The following is a 26,907-nucleotide window of genomic DNA, read 5'->3' as shown; positions in this document are numbered from 1 at the left end:
CAATTTAAGCCTATTTTTCTTAGTGGGCTCATCCAGATAGCCCAACTCTATTCTGATAACTTCGCCTGGCAATTTACAAAGGAATTTAAATGCTCAGCCATTTTGAGACCTGCTGTTTAGGCCACTTGAGTCTTTTTAAAACATATTCTGTGGCTTCATCCTATTCAGTAAACAAAGTCATATTTTGATATAAAACAGGGTTTTGTAACAGCAGCATCACAGGGACTGAGAAGCCACCTCAATGCTGAGGTGGAGTTGAAGACAGTTGAAGTATTTTGGGAAAGCTGGGCCAGGTAGGCAGACCGTGGTGATTGGGGAGGAAGGGTGGTTATTCAGTGGCGGTGTTTTTACGGGGGTGGGTGGCAAATGGTCCTTGTGGGTAATTAATTGCCTTAATTGGCTGCCAGATGGGCAGCTGTGCCATTGGGGCAATATGCAATATGGAGGGAAGACATTGGGCTCCCACGAGATGCCCTCCGCTGCCATTTTGCCAGCCCTCCCAGCTCCGAGTCTGTCTCCAAAGGACTTGAAAAATGCAGCCCAAAATATCTGTGCACTGATGCTGTACCACTTATTGAAATTGGGAGAAAGACAGGCAATCAAAAGATGAGGATATTTACAGTCACTAAATTAATAATGGAAATGTGCTGTTCATCACCCTGTTCAAATCATTGGAGGTGTACTTAGGGACAACAATAATGAGGACAATCACAAATGCGTGGGGATATTGGAACTCAGCTATGAGAGCAATCCAACCTATAAGACCCCCAAAAAATTGGAATAGATAGAAAAGATACAAAATATAACATGATTCCTTTTTATTGCTTGCAGCTGAGTAAACTTAAGGCATCCTGAAATTGGATCCAATTAAAACAAAGTACAAAAACTAATTTCTCTTCTGAGGTTAAATGTTTCTCAATGAAAGGCATTTAATAAAATACATGGAATTCCTGGCTGACTAGCCAACACAGTTTCCAGGCTTCTTATTTTTCAGGAGATGTTTTAACATTGGCGATCATTTAAATTTAAACTATTGATTTTATTGAAGCGAATTGCAGAAGTAAAATCCATTCTTGTGGAATGCTAATTAATACTGATTTCTAAACTTGTTCATTTGATAATTTGATTGATGGGGCTGGATTTTCCCAGCCCCACAGAGACAAGATTGGAGGTAGTGGGGTTGGGGTGTGTCAGTTATTGGAAAAATAGCGGAGAGCCGTGGCAAGACTGATCCCTGATGAATTCTCCCCTCCAGGAGACATTCCCAGGAGTGTGCTGGGAACTGAATTGGCTGCTTGCACCATGGAGGCAGGCAGCCAATTATTCCAATAAAGATTCCATTAAGGGGCTAGTTTGCTCTGGCACTGGTATATTACAAATCTCAGGATGACCTCTGACTGTGTGCAGCTCAATTAAGGCAGTCTCCCAGCAACAAACCAGGAGGCCGCTGGAGCTGGAAGCTCCATACCCAAATGACAGGCAGTGGGAATGAAAGACCAAAGCTGTGACTATACTTAGGCCAACCTAGGGGTTTCTCTTCCAATATGAGTGCTCTACCAGCTTCGGACCTTCTAATTTATGACTCCAGTGCAGGCAATCGAGGGTGCCTCCATGTTGAGACACCCTGGTGCTTGGCTACCTGCCTCTCCCAGTGGGCCTGTCAGCCTGACCCCATTGAGGGCTCTGGCCCTGCAGCATTGGGAACCTACCCACCACCTTTAATAGGATGGCAAGTGTGGAGACCTCCCAGTAGGTTGCGCCAAAGGATACACTGATGCCACAGGTGGGCTAATGCAGGACCCGAAACAGACCTGATATTAGGGCCCCGATGCCTGTAAGAAAATCCAGTCCATTGTCAGTTACCATTTATCAATTAAAAGGAATAAAGTAATAAGACTGGCACAGAGAAATCAGAATATCAATGAAAGGCTATGTTTATATTTTTGGTAATTTTGCTCAATTGATGTCCATTTCACCTCCTGAATCACACTTCAAGCTCCAACATATTATCAAGTTTGGCATTTTAGGATGGTAGCAAAGGAATGCAGTATTGTTGAGGATGCTGTTTTTCGTAATTTTTGACTACTATTCAAGATTAATTTATTAAGTATGAAGTACCATTGTCATAGTCTCACAAAAAGACCTGTAAATACCTCATTAATTTATCTTCAGGAATCGTTCCAGCAAATTTTAAGCACAATCTAAATCTTTCCTCACTTCTACTTCATTGGAACTCTCCAGTCATTTTATACAAAATAGGATGTTATAAATTATTTTCCCTGCTTGTTTTTTTCTGCAATTATTGTATGGAATGGACTGATTTTTATCTTTGAGGAGCCAGAAGTAGCAATCCTGCCTCCTACCCCAGCAGTGCCCACTGATGCTTTGTTCATTCGGTGGAGACCCGGACAGCCTACAGTCACAGTAGGTGGCAGCAAGCCCTAGGCAGGTGGATGTGGCCAGGTCAAAAGGCCCATCTCCATTCGCAGAAACATCAGCTCAATCCTGGAGATGACTGTGAGAACCCCAACCCTCACCCCTTTACCCTCTCCACCATACCAATGCACCCAGTATTCACTATAAACAGAACTCTCAAGCCTGATTAATAACATTTAGACATCTCTGAAGAGCTCCTATATCTGTCAAAATAAATAAACTCACATTTACCTTGATAACAGTGTCAACAAACCATGATGACCAGAATCCATTAGAGACTTTGAAAACAGTCAGAAGCTCAGCCAGCTGTCAAAGCTTTGAAACATCCAAACAGAGAGCTGACCTGATCTTTAAGGAAAAATTAAAGTAATGGGGAAATTTCACACAATCAGTATGGCTTTCAATAATTTACAATGCAGAATAGCATGTTATCCAGTGAACAATGTACTCTTATGCAACTTTTTATAAATTTATTCTTTCACGGGATGTGGATGTCACTGGCTAGGCCAGCATTTATTGCCCATCCCTAGTTGCCCTTGAGAAGGGGTAGTGAACTGCCTTCTTGAACCGCTGTAATCCATGTGGTGTAGGTACACCCACAGTGCTGTTAGGGAGACAGCTCATTCCATTCTGAAGATTTTTCCGCTTTCAAAATGCTGTTCTTTCCCCTTGACGGCTTGGCTTTTGTCAGAAGTAACAGCCTGGCAATCAAATTATTTAATGGTCACTTATCTTTTCAAAACCAAGTACTATGATCAATCATTGTAGTAAAAATAGACATAACTTATGCTACAGCATTTCATTATGACATGTACCTACCTTTCATATGGTCCCAGCCTCCAAACCATGGTTCACACACTGATGAAACTCCTATACTGGTGTGATTGGCGTCGCCTACCAAAGCTTGCTACCCTCCATCAAAATGTTGGAATTTCAGAAATGGCACGTCAACAATGCCGGGAAAGCAATGTGTGGGGTCCCGACCCATCTCCTTATCCTGTGCCGACAAAATTTGCTGGGGGCAGGAATTCAAGTCTCACCTGCCACTTTTAAAACCCACCCACCATACTTAGGCCTCACACTGGAATGGGAAAATCCAGTGTGAAAGTGTGAAAATCTTGACAAATTTTCAAAATGAACTGCAATTGCGTTTTTACTAAGGGATAAATGAAATCTAAAGTCTACCTTTCTGTATATTGTATATTATGTATTGTATATATTGTATATTATCAGGTCTAAGCTCTGCAGTCCAGTCACATCCAGTCATGAATGGTGGTGGACAATTAAACAACTCATTGGAGGAGGTGGCTCCACAATTTTGCCCAGCCCCAATGATAGAGGAGCCCAGCACATCAGTTTAAAGATAAGGCTGCAGCATTCACAACAACTTCAGCCAGAAGCACCGGGTGGATGATCCGCTTCGGCCTCTTCCAGATGTCCCCAGCATCAGAGATGCCAGTCTTCAACCAATTCGATACTGCACATGATATCAAGAAACGGCTGAAGGCACTGGATACTGCGAAGTCTTTGGGCCCTGACAATATTCCGGCAATAGTAATGAAGACCTGTTTTCCAGAACTTGCCATGCCCCTAGCCAAGCCCTTCCAATCCAGCTACAACACAGGCATCTACCCGGCAATGTGGAATATTGCCCAGGTATGTCCTGTACACAAAAAACAGGGTAAGTCCAACCCGGCCAATTACCACCCATTCAATCAACTCTTGATCATCAGTAAAGTAACGGAAGGGGTCATCAACAGTGCTATCAAGCAGCACTTACTTAGCAATAACCTGCTCACTGACGCCAGGGTCACTCAGCTTCTGACCTCATTACAGCCTTGGTTCAAACGTGAACAAAAGAGCTGAACTCCAGATGCGGTGAAAGTGGCTGCCCTTGACATCAAGGCAGCATTTGACTGAGTGTGGCATCAATGAGCCCTAGCAAAACTGGTGCCAATGGGAATCAAGGGGAAAACTCTCCACTGGTTGGAGTCATACCTAGTACAAAGGAAGATGGCTATGGTTGTTGGTGGTCAATCATCTCAGTTCCAGGATATCACTGCAGGAGTTCCTCAGGGTAGTGTCCTAGGCCCAACTGTCTTCAGCTGCTTCATCAATGACCTTCCTTCCATCATAATGTCAGAAGTGGGGACATTCACTGATGATTGCACAATGTTCAGCATCATTTATGACTCCTCAGGTACTGAAGCAGTCCATGTCCAAATGCAGCAAGACATGGACAATATCCAGGCTTGGCTGACAGCTGGCAAGTAAGATTTGCACCACACAAGTGCCAGGTAATGACCATATCCAACAAGAGAGAATCCAACCATCGCTTCTTGACATTCAATGGCTTACCATCACTGAATCCCCCACTATCAACATCCCGGGGGTTACCATTGACCAGAAACTGAACGGAACTTGACTAGCCACATAAACACTGTGGCTACAAGAGCACATCAGTGGCTAGGAATCCTGCAGTGAGTAACTCATCTCCTGACCACCCTAAGCCTGTCTACCATCTATAAGGCACAAGTCAGGACTGTGATGGAATACCCTCTGCTTGCCCGGAGAAGTGCAGCTCCAACAACACTCAAGAAGCTTGACACCATCCCGGACAAAGCATCCCGCTTGATTGGCACCTCCAACACAAACATTCACCACCCCCCCACCCCCGCCATCAATGAAAAGTGGCAGCAGTGTGTACCATCTACAAGATGCACTGCAGGACCTCACCAAGCTTCCTTAGACAGCACTGTCCAAACCCACAACCACTACCATCTAGAAAGACAAGGACAACAGATACATGGGAACACCACCACCTGGATATTCCCCTCCAAGTCACTCACCATTCTAACTTGGAAATACATTGTCTTTCCTTCACTGTCGCTGGGTCAAAATGTCAATGTATAAATAATCACACTGCATGACAATCACCTTGTTAAAGACAATTGCTAGTTAAACAGGCGATGGGCATTGATTATCCTTACTAAACAAAATAAAAAGATACAGCTGGAACACTTTGTGTGGAAGCTACTTGGAAGTCAGTAGCACTGAGGAGCTGCCTTGAAAATAAACCAAAAGACCAGCCTGGATTAATTCTTCTACTACAGCCACTTATCGTGATTAACATGGTAGCAGAAGATGAACTTTAACTTTGGCAATTGATTGCTGAATATGAAGCTTTTTGTCCCAATCCTCTGAGGAAAAATAAGTGGACTGCTGCTGACAATTTAAGTTACGGAATGGTGGAAGGATGCCAAAATCGCAGGCTTTGACTAACCACCAATTTTTTTCTGAGTCTGCACCTTATCAGCAATGGAAGGCTGAAGTTGAAATGCGGACCTAGGTTACTTCCACAACCCGGAAGAAGCGAGGTATGGTTTTGATGTTATAATTACCAGCCGAAAGTAAGATAAGGATTAAGGTATTTTCAGAGTGGAAGGTGGATGATTTGGATCATGAAGTGGGATTGAACCTTCGGTTACAATCTTTGGATAGGTTTTACAAAAAGGATGAGTTATTGGAAGAGTTGAAGCTTGGATGATCTTTGATAGGTTTAGGAAATCAAATGATCAATCCATGGAAGAATATGTCATGGATTTTGATAAATGGCACAGGAGACTACAGAGATTTGAACTTGAAATTCCAGAATCAGTATTGGCATTTAAATTACTGGACATTTCTCACATTGATAGATTTTTAGTGTTTACAAGGGTACAATTCCAGGGGAAAGAATCTATCCTAAATCAAATGCTGCCCTGAAAAATTTCTGGGGAAACAGTCATTCCCTGCCACTTTCTTAGCAGATGAGAATAATTATGCTGTGAAACAAAGGAAAGAGGATTCAATCCTCTATAGAGGTGGCTGAATTTCGAGGTCGACCAAACATTAGGAAAGTTTCCACAATGATGGGCTTAATGACAAGAGGTCTGAAAATGGTCGTAACCCTAACCAATTTGAGAGTCGGGGCAAAAAGCGTTTCTGGGACGGTGACCATAGGCGTTCAAACCCAAAAAATGTACGGGGCATGGTTAATCGGTGTTTTCAGTGTGATTCCCAGTATCTTTATGTGATGAACTGCCCACAGCGAAGGAATTGCATTTTTGAAGTGACCCACGATACGGATTCGTCTGAAACTGAAAACAATGATGATGACTGCCATGATAGAATTGTATTGATCACTGAGAGTTTAAATCCAGTGATGAGTAGCTTGATGGTAGATTCCTTCAACTTTGCAGCTTTGGGCAGTGGTTGCACTTCTACGGTGTGTGGCATGAACTGTCTTGACTGCTACCTGGAGTCTCTAGATGAGACAGACCAATGGAAGGTCAGGGGGTATGAAAGCTCTACCTGCTCCAGGTTCGGAGATGACAATTACCATCCTCCAAACAGGTGTTCCTCCCTTGTAAAATAGCAGGGATCAATCTGTTTATCAGTACTGATGTGGTTTCTAGCGAGATACTACTATTGTTAAGTTGATCTGTGATGAAGAAGGCTTAGATGACACTAGATATGAAGAATGCTGGCGCAGTCCTGTTTGGAAAAAATGTAGATCTACATTTTACTCGGTCAGGCCATTACTGCTTGTCACTAAGGAAGCCAGAGATTTCTCATCAAAAAGTTCATGAAGTTTTGTTAACTGCTGAGAATAAGAATTTGGTGGACAAAAAGATCATTTGGAAATTACATAGATAGTTTGCACATCTGGCGCCACAGAAACTGAAAACTCTACTTTGAGATGCAAGAGTGTTTGACAAAGGATACGATGACCTTATTCAACAAATCACTGCTCAGTGTGAAATTTGGCTTTAATATCGCAAGACACCACTGCGTCCTGTTGAGAGCTTGCCACTAGCCAGGGAGTTTAACGATGTAGCAGCAATGGACTTGAAAGCTTGGGACAAGGACAGGGGTCTTTTTCTTACTTCACTTCATAGATATGGCAACCAGATTTAGCCTATCCACTGTAATACATAATAGAGACAAAAGGATCACTGTTGATAAGTCATGGAAAATGGGTAGGAACAGGATTAGGAACACCAAGAAGTTCCTCACAGATAATGGTGGGGAATTTGCCAATGAGGAATTTTGAGATATGTGCGAAAATTTAAACATCATAGTTATGCACACTGCAGCTGAGAGCCCATTTAATAATGGTCTTTGCAAAAGAAACCATGCAGTAATTGACATGTTACATAAAATATTGGCTGATCAGCCAGATTGTAAATTGCAAATGGTGCTAGCATGGGCGATGCATGCAAAGAACTCTTTGGGGGGTACAGCCCCTACCAGTTGGTGTACTGAAGAAATCTGAAGTTGCCCTCAGTGTTATTGGATGCTCCCCCTGCTCTAGAAGGGACTAGCATTAGCTCTACCTTTTCTGCTCATCTGAACACTTTGCATGCGGGCAGGAAAGCTTTCAATAAAACTGAGGTTTCGGAGAAAATTTGGCGAGCCCTATGGCATCGGATAACACCATTGGGAATGCAGTTTAGACAAGAAGACATGTTATATTAAAAGGGAAGGCTTGAAAGAGTGGAAAGGACCTGGCAAGGTAATAGGGAGTGATGGGAAAGTAGTAATTGTGCAACATGGCAATTAAACTGTTAGGGTACATTCTTCACGGTTAATTAGTACTGACTAAAACATTACAGGTTCTGAACAGGACATAGAACATGAGGAGGCACCATGCACTTCACATACACATACACTGGGTAGTTATGAGGACCAGACAACATCAGATATAGGACTGACTGACTATGAACAAAGTAACACTGAGGTACAGGTTAATGCTATTCATCCAAAGTAGGAACAAAGATAACATACATGCCAAAAGGGACCAGTGTGTGAAGGGATGCCACCATCATAGGGAGAGCAGGAAAACCCACTGGTAAATACAAACATTGTCCAAATGTGCAGGATGAAGGTCAGGAGACCAGACCTATCGATTGGCAAACCGAGGTAAAGATGCAGAAATCCAGAAAGTGCAGTATGAGCTCTGACCATGGACCAGAAAGCGGTCGTGACCCTAGAAAAATATCACAGACTTGTGAACGGGCTCCTGCTCGCATGGGAGATAGATCATATAGTAGCAGTCCAGAAAGGGAGAGGAATGTGAGCAGAGGTCATAGCTTAACAAGAACAAGGACGAGAGAGCAAGCTAGGAATCGCGACAGAAGTAGAAGTCCTTATGACCGAGAAATTTTTGTAGCTGCTAATAAATTGGAAAATAAGCTGATAAAGGAAGCAAAGAATTAGAAAGTTGGAAGGAATTTGGGGTATATTCTGAAAATCTGACAGAAGACAGCCAGCTTTATCTCCCAGATGGATCTGTACAGAAAAGGTACCTCCAGATGGCACATATAAGGCTAAAGCGAGATTAGTAGCCAGAGGCTTTGAAGAGAGACTAGGAGATCAGGATGTCAGAGTGGATTCGCCGACTGTGTGGAAAGTAAGTTTGAAGATTCTTATTAGCTATTTTGGCATCCTATTCCTGGCAGTGCAAATCGACTGATATAAAGGCTGCATTTTTACAGGGGGAGAAGTTTCAAAGGGAAGTTCTTTTGAAATCACCCAAAGGAGCCGGGGATGTAGGAGGAAAGCTGTGGAAATTGAATAAGTGTGTTTATGGATTGAATGATGCGCCAAGAGTTTGATATTTTTCCGTGAGATCTGTCCTGTTGAAAACAGGTTGCATTCAGTTAAAGGCGGACCCTGTGATGTTCTACTGATACCATAAGGAGAAACTAGCCGGAATCTTTATCGTGCATGTTGATGATTTCCTGTGGGGATGTTCTGTAGAATTTGAACAATGGGTAATCGAGAAGATAAAGAAGGAATTCAAGGTCAGAAGTCAGGCTTCAGGGGCCTTTAAACACATAAGTTTAGACATTAGCAGAGCAAATTAGCAATGTCATTGAATCAACAATCTTATCTAGAAACTGTTAATTATATCCCAATAACTCAAGTTAGATCCTCAGTAAAAGAGGATGCTGCTACCAAGGAAAAACGGAACAGTTGAGGAGTTTAATTGGGCAGTTGAACTGGTTGTGCACTCAGACTAGGCCTGACACTAGTTATGATGTGTTGAAGCTGAGTACCATGATGAAACATGCTACAATTGAGGAAGCTCTGAGAGAAAATAAAGCAATAAAAATATTAAATTCAGAGAGATGTATGCTCAAGTTTCCACCCTTGGGTGAACTATAAGATATGAGGCTGGTCATTTTTAGCGCTGCTTCACATGCCAATATTCCAGATGGGTACTCTAGCACAGCAGGGTTTATCATATTCTTGGTGGGAACATGTTGCCCGCTGGCTTGGGAGGCCAAGAAAATAAAACGGGCATTGAAAAGCACCTTAGCTGCTGTAACTCTGGCCTTGGTGGAAGCATTAGATATGGGGGTTTACTTACATAACATACTGACAGAAATAAAAACAAAAAACTGTGGATGCTGGAAATCCAAAACAAAAACAGAATTACCTGGAAAAACTCAGCAGGTCTGGCAGCATCAGCAGGGAAGGAAAGAGTTGACGTTTCGAGTCCTCATGACTCTTCAACACAGCTGGGTGAATCCAAGGAGAGGGGTGAAATATAAGCTGGTTTAAGGTGGGGGCGGAGGGATGGGTGGGGGGGGGTGGTTGGGTGGGGGGAGAGAAGTGGAGACGGGGTGCTGTGGTTGTAGGGACAAGCAAGCAATGATAGGAGCAGATAATCAAAAGATGTCACAGACAAAAGAACAAAAGAACACAGAGGTGTTGAAGTTGGTGATATTATCTAAACGAATGTGCTAATTTAGAATGGATGGTAGGGCACTCAGGGTATAGCTCTAGTGGGGGTGGGGTGGCATAAAAGATTTAAAAATAATGGAAATAGGTGGGAAAAGAAAAATCTATATAAATCATTGGAAAAACAAAAGGAAGGGGGAAGAAACAGAAAGGGGGTGGGGATGGAGGAACGAGGTCAAGATCTAAAGTTGTTGAATTCAATACTCAGTCCGGAAGGCTGTAAAGTGCCTAGTCGGAAGATGAGGTGCTGTTCCTCCAGTTTGCGTTGGGCTTCACTGGAACAATGCAGCAAGCCAAGGACAGAAATGTGGGCAAGAGAGCAGGGTGGAGTGTTAAAATGGCAAGCGACAGGGAGGTTTGGGTCATTCTTGCGGACAGACCACAGGTGTTCTGCAAAGCAGTCGCCCAGTTTACCTTTGGTCTCTCCAGTACAGAGGAGACCGCATTGGGAGCAACGAATGCAGTAGACTAAGTTGGGGGAAATGCAAGTGAAATGCTGCTTCACTTGAAAGGAGTGTTTGGGCCCTTGGACGGTGAGGAGAGAGGTAGTGAAGGGCAGGTGTTGTGTCTTTTGCGTGGGCATGGGGTGGTGCCATAGGTGGGGGTTGAGGAGTAGGGGGAGATGGAGGAGTGGACCAAGGTGTCCTGGATGGAACTATCCCTACGGAATGCCGCCAGGTGGGGTGAAGGGAAGATATGTTTGGTGGTGGCATTGTGCTGGAGTTGGCGGAAATGGCTGAGGATGATCCTTTGAATGTGGAGGCTGGTGGGGTGATAAGTGAGGACAAGGGGGACCCTATCATATTTCCACAACCGCCCTCACACCTTCTCCTCCCTCCCAGAAACATGATAGGGTCCCCCTTGTCCTCACTTATCACCCCACCAGCTATCACCCCACCAGCCTCCGCATTCAAACAATCATCCTCTGCCATTTCCGCCAACTCCAGCATGATGCGACCACTAAACACATCTTCCCTTCACCCCCCCGGCAGCATTCCGTAGGGATCGTTCCCTCCAGGACACCCTGGTCCACTCCTCCATCACCCCCTACTCCTCAACCCCCACATATGGCACCTCCCCATGCCCACGCAAAAGATGCGACACCTGCCCCTTCACTTCCTCTCTCCTCACCATCCAAGGGCGAAAACACTCCTTTCAGGTGAAGCAACATTTCACTTGCATTTCCCCCAACTTAGTCTACTGCATTCGTTGCTCCCAATGCTGTCTCCTCTACATTGGAGAGACCAAACGTAAACTGGGCGACTGTTTTGCAGAACAGCTGTGGTCTGTCCACAAGAATGACCCAAACCTCCCTGTCGCTTGCCATTTTAACACTCCACCCTGCTCTCTTGCCCACATGTCTGTCCTTGGCTTGCTGCATTGTTCCAGTGAAGCCCAAAGCAAACTGGAGGAACAGCACCTCATCTTCCGACTAGGCACTTTACAGCCTTCCGGACTGAATATTGAATTCAACAACTTTAGATCTTGACCTCGCTCCTCCATCCCCACCCCCTTTCTGTTCCTTCCCCCTTCCTTTTGTTTTTTCCAATAATTTATATAGATTTTTCTTTTCCCACCTATTTCCATTATTTTTAAATCTTTTATGCCCTCCCACCCCCACTAGAGCTATACCTTGAGTGCCCTACCATCCATTCTTAATTAGCACATTCGTTTAGATAATATCACCAACTTCAACACCTCTGTGTTCTTTTGTTCTTTTGTCTGTGACATCTTTTGATTATCTGCTCCTATCACTGCTTGCTTGTCCCTACAACCACAGCACCCCCTCTCCACTTCTCTCCCCCCACCCAACCAACACCCCCCCACCCACACACACACACACACACACACACCTTAAACCAGCTTATATTTCACCCCTCTCCTTGGATTCACCCAGTTCTGCTGAAGGGTCATGAGGACTCGAAATGTCAACTCTTTTCTTCTCTGCCGATTCTGCCAGACCTGCTGAGTTTTTCCAGGTAATTCTGTTTTTGTATACTGACAGAAATATTATATCAGGGACAATGTGAGAAAGGTTTGCCCTTAGAATGTTAGGTCGATGACCAGTCTCTGGGATAATGTTAATTCGACAAAAAGTGTCTCTTAAAAAAGGTTAAGAATAGACCTAGCCAGCATAAAAGAAATGTTAGAGAGTAGATCTCTGAGATATAATGGGTTGACACAAGTCACCAACTATCAGACTGTTTTATGAAAAGAAATGCCTGCTCTAAGAAATTTTTTATTGGATTGGAAGAGGGGTGTCTTATGTTATAATTATGAAATGAAAAAAAACTTTTTTTGTTTTTTAATTATTTATATATATTTGGGAAAGGAAATGCAGGATCTATAGATGTGGAAATACGTGACATTATTTCCTTCTGTTTGTTTACAAAGAATGTTTTTTAATTGTTTTTTTCAAAGCTTTAATTTAAAAAGAAAAGAGGGGGACCTGTCAATATATAAATAATCACACTGCATGGCAATCTCCTTGTTAAAGACAATTACTAGTTAAACAGGTGATGGGCATTGATTAGCCTATCTAAACAGAATAAAAAGGTACAGTTGGAACACTTTGTGTGAAAGCTGCTTGGAAGTCAGTAGCACTGAGGAGCTGCCTTGAAAATAAACCAGCTTGAACCGAAAGACCAGCCTGGATAATTCTTCCACCACAACCTTTTATTGTGAATAACACAAACTACTGTAACTCCCTTCCTAGCAGCACTATCCGTGTATCTACATCACAGGGACTCCAGTGGTTCACGAAGGCAGCTCAGCACCACCTTCTCAAGGGCAATTAGGGATGGAGAATCAATGCTGACCCAGCCAGCGATGCTCACATCCTGGAAATTAATTTTTAAAAAGTCATATGCCTTGGATCAAATGACTTCTCAACTTGTATTTTGAAGCTTCTTTGAATTTTAAAGCTTCTGCAAGGTCATCTCAGCAAAAATAAAACACAAAAGGGATAATCTAGCATATTTGTGCTTGGACAAATAGAATGTGGATCTGGACCAGCTGGTCTTTCCCTGACCACCACTTTTGAATGTTTGTAAAGTAATGAAGCCAACAACAACTTGTATTTATGCAGCACCTTGAATGCGATAAAATGTCCCAAAGCGCTGCACAGGAGTTTTATAAACAAAATGTTGACATGACTCACAAAAATATTGGTCATGTAATAGGTTTTACTTAGCATCTTAAAGGAGGTGTAAAAGATAGAGAGTTTAGGAAGACAACTCTAAAGCCATGGCAGCTGAAGGCACCACCAGTAGTGGAGAGATTAAAATCAAGGATGCTCAAGGCAACTGAAAAAGGGGAGTGCAGATATTCTGGAAGCTGGTGGGGCTAGAGGATTACAGAGATTGGGAGGGGTGAGGCCATGGAGGGAATTGGGGAAAACAAGGAGGAAAGTTTTAAAATATAGGTGTTGCTTAACCAAGAGCAAGTGTAGTGAGCAGAGGGGTGATGGGTGAATGAAACTTGGTGCAAGTTAGGACAGCAGAGTTTTGGATGACTTCAAGTTTACCAAGGGTGAAACATGGGTGGCTGGCCAAGAGTTCATTGCAGTTGTCAAGCCTAGAGGCAGCAAAGACACAAAGGAGAGTTTCAGCAGCAGATGAGCTGAGATAGGTGCAAGTAGGCGGTCTTGGTGATGGTGTAGTTATATGGTCAGAAGGTTATTTCAGGGTCAAATGTTGCAATTGGACTGGTTTAGCCTCAAGGCAATTTCCAAGGCGTGAGATTGTGTCAGTGGCTAGGGGACTGAAGGTGGGTAACTGAAGTATGGCAATGCCACTTCCTTACCAACAAACTCATTATAACATCAAAAGGAAGAGAATGAGTCAATACACTGAAGAACCAGTGTGATTTCCAATTAAATATAAGGACTTGAGTCTTAGTTATTGATGCACTTAGAAATAGATAACTCCTGGCAATAGTAATTGAACAAAATGGCCTTGGACTATTAGGCAGAATTTTCCCCCCGTCGGCCCCCCCCAGTGTGACGTCCACCAGGAAGCGGGCAGGGGGGGATTCCCCTAAGCCGAGAGAGTACTCTTCCGCGCATGCACACAAAACAGCACACTCATCTCCCTGAGGCAAAGTGCTGCCTCAGGGAGATCGGCGCCAAATTCAAAAATGTTAAAAATAGAAAAATAAAATTTCCCTGATATGTCCCTTCATGTGACACTGCCACATGAGTTGGGACATGTCCATCACTTTTAATTAAACACTTATTAAATTTTTATAAACCTACATGAAACCTCATCCCGCCTATGGATAAGGTTTCAAGCTTCTTCTGAAGTCCACCAGGGCTCCCGGCCTGCCCACCAACCTTAAGGTTGGACAGACAGATCCATTAACTAGTGCAATTACTTTTTAAATGGCCTCAATAGGCCGCTGACAGGTCGGCGGGCGCACAGCTGATTCGGCTGTGTCCCCGCCGACCTGAAAATTAAAATGACGCATGCCAACCGGGAACTCCTGCCCATTGTGTTTTTGTGTACCTCGTTTCTACACCATTTTCTTCCTCTGATAGCTAGGGTGGATATGTATTTAGTAGGGAATATTATAATCAATGTAATATTTCTTCAGGTTAAAATAAAACAAATATTTTCTTAGTTTTAACAAGCTGTATAAACATCCTTCCATAAGTTTCGAAGTGTCAATTAATCGCTTTGTGACTGCATCCCTTTAAAACATTTTAATTCATTTGGAGCCATGAATGTGTGGTTTTAATAGCTTATGTTTGGATGATGAGTGGTGGTGTATAGGATTTGCCTTGCAAATTTCTAATTTCCTGCTTCTCTCTAGATATATTTTGACCATTATTCCTTGTCTCTTTTACATCTGTGCATAGAATATTCAATGCCTTCAAGTCTGTTTATCTAAAATTGTGATACCCTGGCAACAAACCCTGCAACAAAGAGCAAATGTAGAAATGTTCAAGATTTGCAATGGGATTTATTATAGTGCCAGTTCATCTGTCCTACTGCTGAGGTACCCAATCATAAATGTTCAAAGCAATAGTATATGCCACCACATAGGTGCAACACAATGGTGGGACAGGATTATTTTTTAGAAGTGAAATATTTGAACCTGAAGTCGCTCACAACAGTCAATATTGAGAGAGTCATAAATAAGCTTAAAATAATACAACCTGCAGCATTTTGGTCTCCCAATTCCTTAAAGCACCTGTCAATGTTGAAAATGTTTTTAAACCAACTTTAATTTAAAACTGAAAGAATGAATGACCAAATTTCAATCCCCAAATGATGTTCTGGTGGTGTATTTTATGGATCCAACTGTGATCCAGGTTTTCAAAATTTCTACCACAAACAAAAGAAAAGGAAGCATTACCCTGCTATATGTAAAAAATTAGTACATTTGAGGGATAAAAGCTTTAGCTTTATTTTGTGCATGTTTGACAAGGCTTTGCATTTCTTTTCCAGTCAGTTGCTCTCAAGTCAAGAATGCATCCTGAATCAAGTGCTAGTGGAACCTGAACAGATATTTATGTTTCCCAACATTGATGGAGGCTAGAATCACAAGATTCCTGATGTATACAAAGAACATTTGAAAGTCAATTTCTTTCCCCCCTGTGACATTTCAAAAAGAATGAGTAAATTGAACATTATTCCATGTAAGCAATTGTTGCTCTCTAGCTTCCCAAAAATTTCATGACATGCAATTTTAAATGCATATCCAGAGGGATGAGGTGAACTAGCACATAGCAAAAGAAAATAGCAGCATTTTAAAGCACATCTGATATGTTCTTAGTTTTAAGTCAAGCCATTGTTGCTTTGGTGTGGAAAATGCTCTATTTGTAAATTATATGTAAACAAGCAGGGCACAAGCTCAGCCGTGCGACCTTCCAAGCTGCTATAACAAGAATGTGACAAGTAGTTGTCCTGCAATTGTGACATGAGGACTCCCCTGTCTGAATTCTAACATCGGCCGGGTTTTTCTGTGCCCGCCAGCATTGGGCGTGTTCGGTGGTGTGAGGGACAATATGGCGCGATCGGTTTCACAACGGCGTGAAGCCAATTCACGATCATCCGCTCAGTCTCCCAATGGCGGGCCGCATTCTCCACCATCAGGCATTGGGATCCTCATTGTAATACATCAACATATCATGATTAGGCCTACCCACCGGAATCATCCCCTCCCCCTCCCCCTCCCCCTCCCCCTCCCCCCAACCCCGTGCTGGAGGGTCTGCCCAAGTTGGCGGGAAAACACAAGGGTGTAGAACACGTGTGACGTGCAGAGGTCAGGACTTATCGCCAGGGCCTTGCTCACATCGCGGACGTCCGAGGAGCAGAAGATGCTGGAGCCCAACAGCAACAGCACACTGGAGGAACGGCCATGGCATGCTGAGTGGATTCTCATGGACATGGCTCTGCTGTGAAGCAGCGCATGGAAGTTGGATGCCCACAACGGATGATGGTTGAGGGGTTTGGAGAGGAAGAGGTGTCGGGAGGGGGCTGAGTTTGGTAGGTGGGGAATGAAGGTGGAGGGGGTTGAGGTTCGGAGGGGGGAAATGAAGATGTCCAGGGGTGAGGTTCGGAGGGGGGAAATGAAAGTTTCCAAGGGGTGAGGTACGGAAGGGGGGAAATGAAGGTGTCCGGGGGGTGAAGTTCAGAGGGGGTATATGAATGTGTCCGGGGGGTGGGGGGGGGGTGGGGGGGTGAGGGTGGGAGGGAGGGAATGAAGGTGTCTTGGGAGTGAGGTTGGGGGGAATGAAGGTGCCGGCGGGGGTGTGAGCTTGGGGGGGATGATGGTGTCGGGGCGTGAGGTTGGGGGGGATGATAGTGTTTGGGGGATGATGGTGTCGGGGGAATGGGGTTGGGGGGATGAAGGTGTCGGTGGGGTGAAGTTGGGGGGCTGAAGGTGTCAGGATGTGAGACTGGGAGGGGGGAAATGAAGGTGTCGAGGGGAGGTTGGGAGGGGAGAAGGGGGAAATGAAGGTGTCGGCAGGGAGGTTGGAAGGGGAGGACAGAAAACAGGGGGAAGGGCGAGGGTAACAGGTGAGAAGATGGCAACTGGGGAGGTAGTTGTAAGGCGGGTGTAAGGTGTAAGGGAAGGAGTGCAGAGAGGAGAGGAGAGCGTGTCCAGGGGGAGGAAGGGGTGTAGAGAGCGGAGGGTGTATAGGGAGAGGAAGAGGCATGGAGAGGGGAGGGAATAAGGATGCAGCAAGAATTAAGAGTGGAGGGAGGAGTCAGGAAGGGGGTAGGAGTAAGGCTGGAGAAAGAAGTGAGGTCGGAGGAAGAGATAAGGCCAGAGGAAGGAGTCGAGATGGGGAGGTACTGAAGATGGCGGAAGATGTAAGGGTGGAAAAGGAGTCAGGAAGGGGGAGGGATGAAGCAGGGTGGGAAGTCCAGGGGGTGGGAGGACTGTGGAATGGGGAAGGGATTCCAGGGGGGAGGGATGTGATAGGGGGAAGGAATGTAGAGGGGGGGGTCATGAGCAGATGAGTGTACGTTGGAGGGGTCGGATAGGATATGCCTCCTGGGGGAGCGAATTGTTGGTGGGCGTGCTATGGAGGAAGGGTGAGAATGACCGAGGCCAGAGTGAGGCAGTAGGGTGGGAGGGTGAGGGTTCGACTGTGGTGATAGAAGGGACGGCGAGGGTGGTTGGTGGGGGCCTAGAGGCAGGCATGGATCCTGGGGGTTGGAATGAGGAGTCAGGGAGGTGAATGTGAATGGGGATGGGATTCTTGGGAAGAAAAGGAAAGTGCACATTCACCTGGAGGAAAAGGGTTGTGACGGGTATGTCACGGAGGGGATGTGGAATGTGATGCCAGGGGGGGTCAACTGTGATGGGATATAGGAAATGGGTGACAGGGAAGGCGAAAAGACAGGGGAGCTGCTGAAAAAGAGAATCCAGACCACGCTGTCCAAATTGAAAGTGAAATGACAATCGTGGTGGGCGAGATCAGGTGCTGCATGGAAGTGTGGGCAGAGATGCAGGTCAGCTCAGATGGACAACTGAAAGCGAACCCCAGCAGGCAGCATTCAAAATGCTGAGGGCACTGAGGTGAATATCATACGTGAAGGATCCGCATGTGAGGGAGAGTGCTTGCACAAGGCTCTGAAAGGCCCTGCCACACACACTCTTCTCCCTCAAGAATCACTCGTTTTGCTGCTCCCTCTGTGATGACAGAGGATGAGGTTGAGGGGCTCACAAGCAAAGGGGACTCGGAGGGAGAGGATAGCCTCTGAGATTCCGCCGTGGATGACCCAGGAATGTCCAGTGACGCTCCTCCTCCCTTCGGGTGTCTGGGGTTCCTGGCCTGACTCCTTGAGGGGAAGGAGCACCTGGAGGGACGTTGAGGTACCCTGGTTTCCTCTCATGTTGCCAATGCAGGAACTCACCCATGGATATCACGATGGAGTGCAGGTCTGCATGCATCTTCATGTTCTGCTGGACCAGGGTCTCTATGGCGTCCACCATCTTCCCCTTGGAGACCTCCATACGGGCACAAGTCGGCATCACTTCATCAGAGAGCAGGCAGACACACTGCTCCAATTCGCATGGCACTCATTGAGGGCTTTCATTAGCTCAGTGTTACGTTCCCCCACCTTCTGCTGACTCTCCACAATGAGTTGGAAGGCCAAATTCAGAGATTCATCATCTGACTCGTACCTCATAGATGCTTCCTCCCCAGCAGCCCTCTTGAGTGTCAGGGAACTGGGCTGAACCTGCCTCCTCCTGCTGAGGACACGTGTCCATGTGGTAATTACCAGATTGTGAACTTGAGCGTGCTCTAGATCTATGTCCCACCAAGGTCCATGTCTCTGCACTGGAGGGTGTGGGTAAGGCTGTGACAGGTCTTACAGGCTGCTTTTTTCCATCATTTTACTGGAGGAGGTGTCCCTTGGCTGTAGATGAGGATGTGGATGGAGCTGAGGGAATGGCCGGACCCTTGGCAGAGCTCCCTGTGAAGCAATGTATAGATCATTAGTGCATGGCAGCAGAGTCAAAAGCAGGAGAGAGAGCACTCACAGTTGCGTTGAGGGAGGGATGATGTGGTACAGGATGCACACTTGGGTGCTTGCTGCCAACCTCACCGTCGATGCAGGCAGGATCCACATCCTCACCAGTCAGCACAATGTCACACTGCTCAAAGTGAGTGAGGGGCCTAATGTGGGCCATTCCATCCCCAGTCTTGGACTTCTCCCTGTTGATGTGAGCCAGCTTCTCCTACATATGGACAGATGAAGAGAGCGTGAGCAGGACACATGGCACTGTGTGGAATGTTTGTGTGGTGAGCGGTGCTATGAACAGGAATGAGGATGTGAGCTTGAGAGGATATGAGCTTCTTGGAGATGTGAGGGTGTGTGAGAGAGTTAGTGGTGTTGTCCCTTGAGGTCTGAGATCTCTGTGGATGTGTGATGGGTTTGTGAGTGTGTAAGATTACAGTGATGAGAGGAGTGCATTACACTGCAGAACAGATGAGACCATTCATCCTGTAGCGGCACTAGGTGGCTGTCTCTTTTGCAGAGCATTGGCACTGACCACAGCTGCCATCACCTGTCGTGCTGGATTGGTGATTCTGCTGCCCATTCTGCAGCCAGAGCTGGGGTAGAGGACATCAAGGTGGGTGTCCACAGCATCCAAGTGGCATTCCAGTGATCCGTCGTTAAGTCTTTTTGCCTTTTGTGGACATCTTCCCTGTAGTAGTCATAGGCTGGAAGCACTGAGATGTGGACTTTAAATATAGCGCCTGGCGTGATGAAGTGGCAAAGTGATGGCATGCTCGGCAAATGAGCACCTGCCCACCATGGAAACGATGTCTTTCCTGGGAATGAAAAGTAATACGGCGGGTTTGGGATGATACAGCTTGAAAACCCGTCATCGTGACCAGTAGGTAAAACGTCATTTTACCCGCCCAATACTGCACTTCGGTAAAATCTGGGAAGATTCCTCCCATCCTTTCTAAATAGCATATTTATTAAAGTTGGCTTATGCAAGCAAATTAGAAGAGAAGATAAAAGCTTTTTTTAAGACTTTTTTATAAAGTTGTCAGAATTCGAAGATTTCCCTGTGACCATGGGCTCAATAAAACTGTAAAGCGGATTCAAAAGAATTGGCCCTTCCAAAGGAAGTAGGAGAAAATAATTTATCCAGCTAGGCAGCTTAGCATGGATGAGAAGTGTTCCTTGAATGTACAGACGAGGATAAAGCATGGTAATTAACTCTTCTTAAACCAAAAGATCTGTATTAGGTATTTTCAGATTAATTCTTTTTATACAATGACATCCAGCTTTTGAAATGTGGATATTCATTCTGATTTAAAATAATACATTTTATTAAAATATCTAAAGAAGTTAAAATAACATTTTAAGGGTATAAAAGTTAGATTGAAATTCTTTAAATATTGTGTATAGATACAAAATGATTTTTCTTTTGTTTTCCTATCACCTCTATAAAATAGTGCTAGAGAAACCTGGTGAATCTCTTTATCGACAATACTGGAAATTTCTAAAGACTGCAGTTGACATTTCTGTGAGGCAGTGCCAAGTTCCTTGAAAAACCAAAATTGCTTTGTCGAAGATTACACTGAAATATAAATATTTCAATAGTGAAGTGAAAGATATGGAGCAGACGTGGTATTGGTGTGTGTACACATGACACCTCCTGAATAGTTGAACAGAGATTCATGCCTGTAATTCTCCAAATGGTGAGGTCCCTGATATTAGCCTGGATTCCAGTGAGAATTAGCTTTTTACTAAGAAACACTTCCCCATTTGGGTGAGGGAGAAGAAAGAAAAATTGCATACCAGCACATTTAAAATTCATCTGATGAACTGCCTAATATGGCTGCTTAGATAACAGTCAAAACTTTTAGCAGAAGTCTGAGATCAGTTCACTTTGTTGCCCTCTCTAGCAAATGTAGCATGATCAAGAAAAGAGTTGAAAATAGCTTAGCAATTGTTGGAAAATGGGGAATAAAAGTAATCTTCTGTCAGCTGAAAATCTCTACCCTCCTAAACAGTTCTGAGAATTTTGTAGTTGAATCAATCAACACAAAAAAAATTGCATTAAACAAGATGTAATATCAACACTTGCGTCTGTACCATTCATGAGGTTCATTCAACAAAATATTTTAGTATGCATTTGCCTTCATCATTTAAAGTAACATTTCAAAGTACTACGTTTGGGATCATGGGAATTGCCTAAGTCCCTCAGATGATTGAGAACCTGCAGCTCAGTCTTCTAAAACCCAACTTACAGAAAGAATGATTATGCATCACTCAATACATTCTAACTCAACTGTGCAACTTCAAAAATATCTTGTGGCTCCTACCTATCACTTTACAAGTAGGAGCCTATGAAACTGAAGAACTCTAAAGACCAAATGGGGAATCATAAATTCTCCTGATACTCCATTTGTGGATTATAAGTAGCTAGCAAAACGTTAAAGGAACTCCTTTGGGGAATCCAAGAGCAATATACCCTAGTGTCAATTAATAAACATACACTTTACCAAAGCTGGGACTGTTAAACTGAGGACTAGGCTACCTCCAAAAACACACGTTACGTTAAATAAATAAATGTTATTGGGTGTAGCAAGATTGGAAAAATGTTTCAAAAGCAGGAGTGAGTTTTTTTTTTACATTTAATAAAAGTATTATACATTAAGTAAATATAATTGAATGCATAATCTATTATATTTCATATTTTCATTCTGAACGAAAACAGTAATTTTGGATTAATAATCACATTGAATTACCATGTGTTTTCTCATTAATTTAAAGCAATAAATGTGTAATCTTGGGACCACAAGCAATAAACTAAACTTGTTTTCCCTTTTTCAATAATCCAATTAAAAGTTGTTGATAGCTTTTCACCCTGTCCATTAATTGTAATTCCACTGTCCACTATAACTGCAGTAAATGATTAGTTGATGCCCTGGATATACCACGTAAATGATTTCTGTCTGCCTTAACATGTGGAAGATTGGGTATCAGGAGAAATGTCTGGTGCAAGTATCTAAAATTTTATATTCATATTACCCTCATTTTTCATGTGGGTGTTTAATTATACGCATGATGTATAAACATGTTTTGGTTTCCACAGGAAAGAAATTTTCTTGTTGGTTCAGGTTGAGTTGAAGACCAGAAAACTTCCGCAATCAAAATAATCAGGGTGTCGGTAAAAAAATTATAAAAGGACAAATGGTATCGGTATAGCCAATCAAGTACTATCACGTCCAGTGATATAAAGGCTGATAATTCTGCAGGATATATAGCTAACATAAGGGCTGGTTAGTTCAGTTGGCTAGGCAGCCAATGGGAGGTTTAGAGTAATGCCAACAGCATGGGTTTGATTCCAGTTCCAGCTGAGACAGGCTTGGGACCTGCCTCCTTTCCCTGCCCCTGACAATGGAAGGCTATGGCAAAACACTACTGACAAGCACAGCCAATGAAACAGATCAGGATGAAGCATCAACAGACAATGAACCAAGGATCTGCCTTAAGCTGAGCACATATAATGAATATATTTTAAAATATGTTGTGGATGACTTGAGGTCTGAAAAATATTTCAGCAAGAAGCTAGATTTGATAACCTTCTTCTCAGCTATGACTCTTATAGTTAACACCTGGTTTATGAGAGGTTTTCAGGGGATGTATTAACAATTATCTTTCACAGCAGTCTCTGATACTTATTCATTGCTTTTTGTTGGTAACATATTGTACTTTGTGACATTTGTTTTCATGGAGATGACTTTGGGCAGAGGAATACTTATTTCATATGTTACTTTATGCCTTGACTATTAAGGATTCTGTGTGGTCGTTGCAGTGTGTATATTGTGGCAGCTGTGATGGTTTAAAGCTAAAGTGAGGCAGGTGCAGCAACTGTGCAGCAACAAGTAGACAGAAGTTCTTAAGTTTGTTTACTGTTTTGTTTTGTTTTAATCTTTTGGCCTTATTTGTCATGTTTATGTAATGGCTGAGCAAGTTATTAAAAATCTGACTTGAGCAGTCTAAATAACAACGTACAGTCTAATGATTTTTTTAAATCTGAATTTTCACAACTTCCTTAATATTGGATGTAAAGATAAAGCTTGATAATTGAACTGTAATTTTTCAGGTACTCAAAGCAAATTATCTTTTTCTCAATACCATGAATATATAGACATCCTTTGCCAGTAACCCAATAATAAAAGAACGATGCCTGAGTTTATTGGTTAGCAACCTAACCACACTTAACCAGAATGAACAAAGCTCTATTAATTCCTGATAACTTTCAGCGAGCCATGACGTGGGTGAGTTTTCCTACATTTCAAAGATGGGTAGTTGGTCTCTCAAAGCTGCTTTCTTGTAATTTGAAAATCTTTTTTAACCAAAGGATAAGAAAGGAACTTTTTATTCACCAGGATGGGGAGGTCTTGTGAGCAACAGTTTACCATATAACATCTGTTGATCATTAGTTTTGCCTCACTATGGGATATTTGCTTCGAAATTCTAGCAAAATGAGCATGGGGAATAATCCCAGCTCCAAATCAGGTGGGCCTGAGGCTCACATTATATTGGGATTCATTTACATGAGGCATGAAGAAGCAGAATAAGCAACTTACCAGTAGCAATAAGTATTGCAATTTTGGGCCTAGGCTGAGTGGTGGAGGAAGCAATCAGGGGAGAGGGAGCAATGATGGAAAGGGGGTGTGCAAGGCACACAATGGTCTCCAGTACTGTGATGGAGCTAGGGGGAGTACTCCTTCAGACTTTGCATTTGCTAACTATTTTATGCATTTTGGTGTGAGCCTCCAGCCTTTTAAATGACCACTGGATAGATGACATATAGATAATATTTTCTTGAAGCAGAAGAGCGAAGAGCTAATGGCTATGTTAATGAGACAATGATGTTAGTGATGATATAATCATGACATCGGGAGTCAGATGACCAATGGGCTCCAAGAGAGCAAGACATGGAGCAGCATGTGTCCTTAGAACCATATTCTTACCATGAAGTCTTTGTAAATAGTCTGAATAGTTATTAGTAGTTTCAAGAGAAACCATATACCAACTATCTCAAGTCACTCATTGAGCAAGAAAGACATCATCAAAATAGCAGTCAGTCCAAAGATAATTTCAGATAGACATTGGGCTCACTATTTGCATCAGTTTCAACTATTGATTGGAATAGTTTTGCTTGAGCAAAATACCATCACATTTTTGTTAGAATAAAATAGCCATGTTTTTATTATCGGAGTGATCTGTTCACACCCAAATCAAGGTAACTTTGGATGTAGAATGATGAGATTTGAGTCAAAGTTGGAAGACCACCCAGATACTAAAAGAAGCAGTCAAAAACTACCTGAGTTGATTCCTAAGTTAGGGAACATGACGGTGTGACAATCGACTTACCCCTTAACGAGTTTTACCTACTAGGAGTGCTAATTAAACAATTATGGAGGCATCTGCATAATATTTCATTGATTAAAGCCAACGAATGTAACATTTTGCCAATTTATGCTCAATTTCAAAATATGTGCTTCTGATGATTGGCTGCTGATACAGGAGTTCACATTTGGGAGATTACTCCCAATGGTGTCGATGGGCTGGATTAGGGAAAATGGCATGTAGGATTGGATGGAATCATTGGAGCTTTTTCACCTCTTGAGGACTAGAAGCTTTCCAGGGTTGAGTGGAAAGTCCACATCATTTGTGGAAGCAATAGTTATCATGGATCGAAGTGTTCCATACTTTTGGTTCTTGCGACATGCTAATTTGTGGAGACTCCCACTGGAAACTTGACCTGAATTTGTTAATTATGCATGAGATCATTGCAAATTCTTGCCAGCTATAAATCTGATTAATGTCATCAGTTTGCAGTCTTTAAAGGCTGAAATTCTAATTCTGTTAGTCACTTTTTATCCTCAGGTTAGAAAAAAAATCAAAATAATACATGTTGGCTCTAACTGAAATTTACATTGGCCACTAGAGCTAAACAGGATTGCTGAATTGGCCACAAGCAGTAAAATGCTCTGCAGCCGACCTTCAATTCAGCCTGAAGCTGAACTACTGAACAGGCGTGTGCTGTTTTCAGCTCTGTTCATCTAAACAAATAGCAAAGGAATGATATGACTGACAGTTTGTAAAACCAGACTCATGTAGACTAGACACATTACCAAAAGTTGGCAATGTCTTTTCCTGCAACAGTGCAGTAAAATGATATTAACCAACAACAAAACACTGGTGGCTGAATTTCGCACCAGCAGGATTTTACGGCCCTGCCTCCACCACGACAGGACCATAAAGTTCCGACCTTGGAGCTATAATGACTAAGTATAATTTGCTCCAAAGTGTACCTATTTTTGTATGCATAATGCATACTTAATTTTAAAGTTAAATATGATTGCCCTCTTGGATCCAGTTGCACTTTGGTTTGCATGTACAGCCCGCCCTGGTCAATAGGTGCAACACATCATCTGTGGCAAATCTGACATCAGCTGCATTATCTGCAGTATACACTTGAACGTGGTACTGGGCTACATCCATTATTACTACGAAAAGATATACAGAAGCAAAGACCATTAGAAGATATTATGGTCCAGACTACACTGCCTGAAAGGGTGATGGAAGGATGTTCAATGGTATCTGTACAAATTTTTCCTTTTTAAGTACCAGAGTTATGGAGAAAATGCAAGGAAGCGGGACTAATTGGATAGTTTTTTAAAATGAGCAAGCACAGGCATGATGGGCCAAATGGCCACTTTCTGCTCTGTATGATTTTATGATTCTTAAAAGAAGAGAAAATAGTATTACTAAATTTTACTCACATCGTGTGAACTATCTGCTAATATAATGCAACAAGACACCTTAAATGATGCAGGGATGATCCAACAAATGAATATTGAAAGGTTTAATTGATCTATTCAGCACCTTAAATGTCAAGGGAAGAAGCAAGGTCAGAATTTATTGAAATCATTCAAGGAAATGCGTAGAATTGATGAGCGATATTATCAGTGGTCCCTCACAGTATGAAAAGAATTGAACACAATTATATTAAATGGGCAGTGACTCATGCAGCTTAAATGTCAAATTGAAATAAAGTTGATTCACACAATAAAGAGCTATAAGAATAAAATTACAATTCCAAAAATAAAGCTACTTTCTGCTAGAAAAAAATGAAAGGTCTTTGGGTTTAAATTCGTTACTGCCCCAAACTGGGGGGGGTGGGGGGTGGGGGGGGGGGGGGGGGAGTTGGTGGTGGTGGTTGGCATTCTGATGGGCATTCAGCGATGGCACTGGAGATTGAAAGCTCAAAACTTGAAGAAGGTTTGTCCTCCTGGCTGCACCAAAATAAGTGAAACATTCTGACACAGCAAACCTGCCAATTTCTGACCAAATTTCAACCTGCTCCCAGAGACAAGCATGGCAGGGGAAGCAGCCGGGAAGAGGGTGAAGGCAGACTGGTCGAGGCGCACAGTTGTATTTTGGAGCTGGGAGGAGTACATTAGCTGTTTTCAATTCCACAAACATGTTATACATGCTCGAAGGTCTTGGACCTTTTTTGGGCAGCTTTCTGATCAGGCTATTCAAGATGTGAAAATTCCATTTGGATCTTGCATATCACAAACTCTGACCTAAGGCAAACCAATTTAAGAACCATCCCTGAAATGAGTTTGGGAGGTTCATTTCAATATTGAAATACAGCCTCAGCTGCCTAAGT

This window comes from Carcharodon carcharias, chromosome 9, assembly GCF_017639515.1.
Source record: "Carcharodon carcharias isolate sCarCar2 chromosome 9, sCarCar2.pri, whole genome shotgun sequence".
NCBI lineage: Eukaryota > Metazoa > Chordata > Chondrichthyes > Lamniformes > Lamnidae > Carcharodon > Carcharodon carcharias.
Note: the sequence above shows the minus strand (reverse complement) of the source record.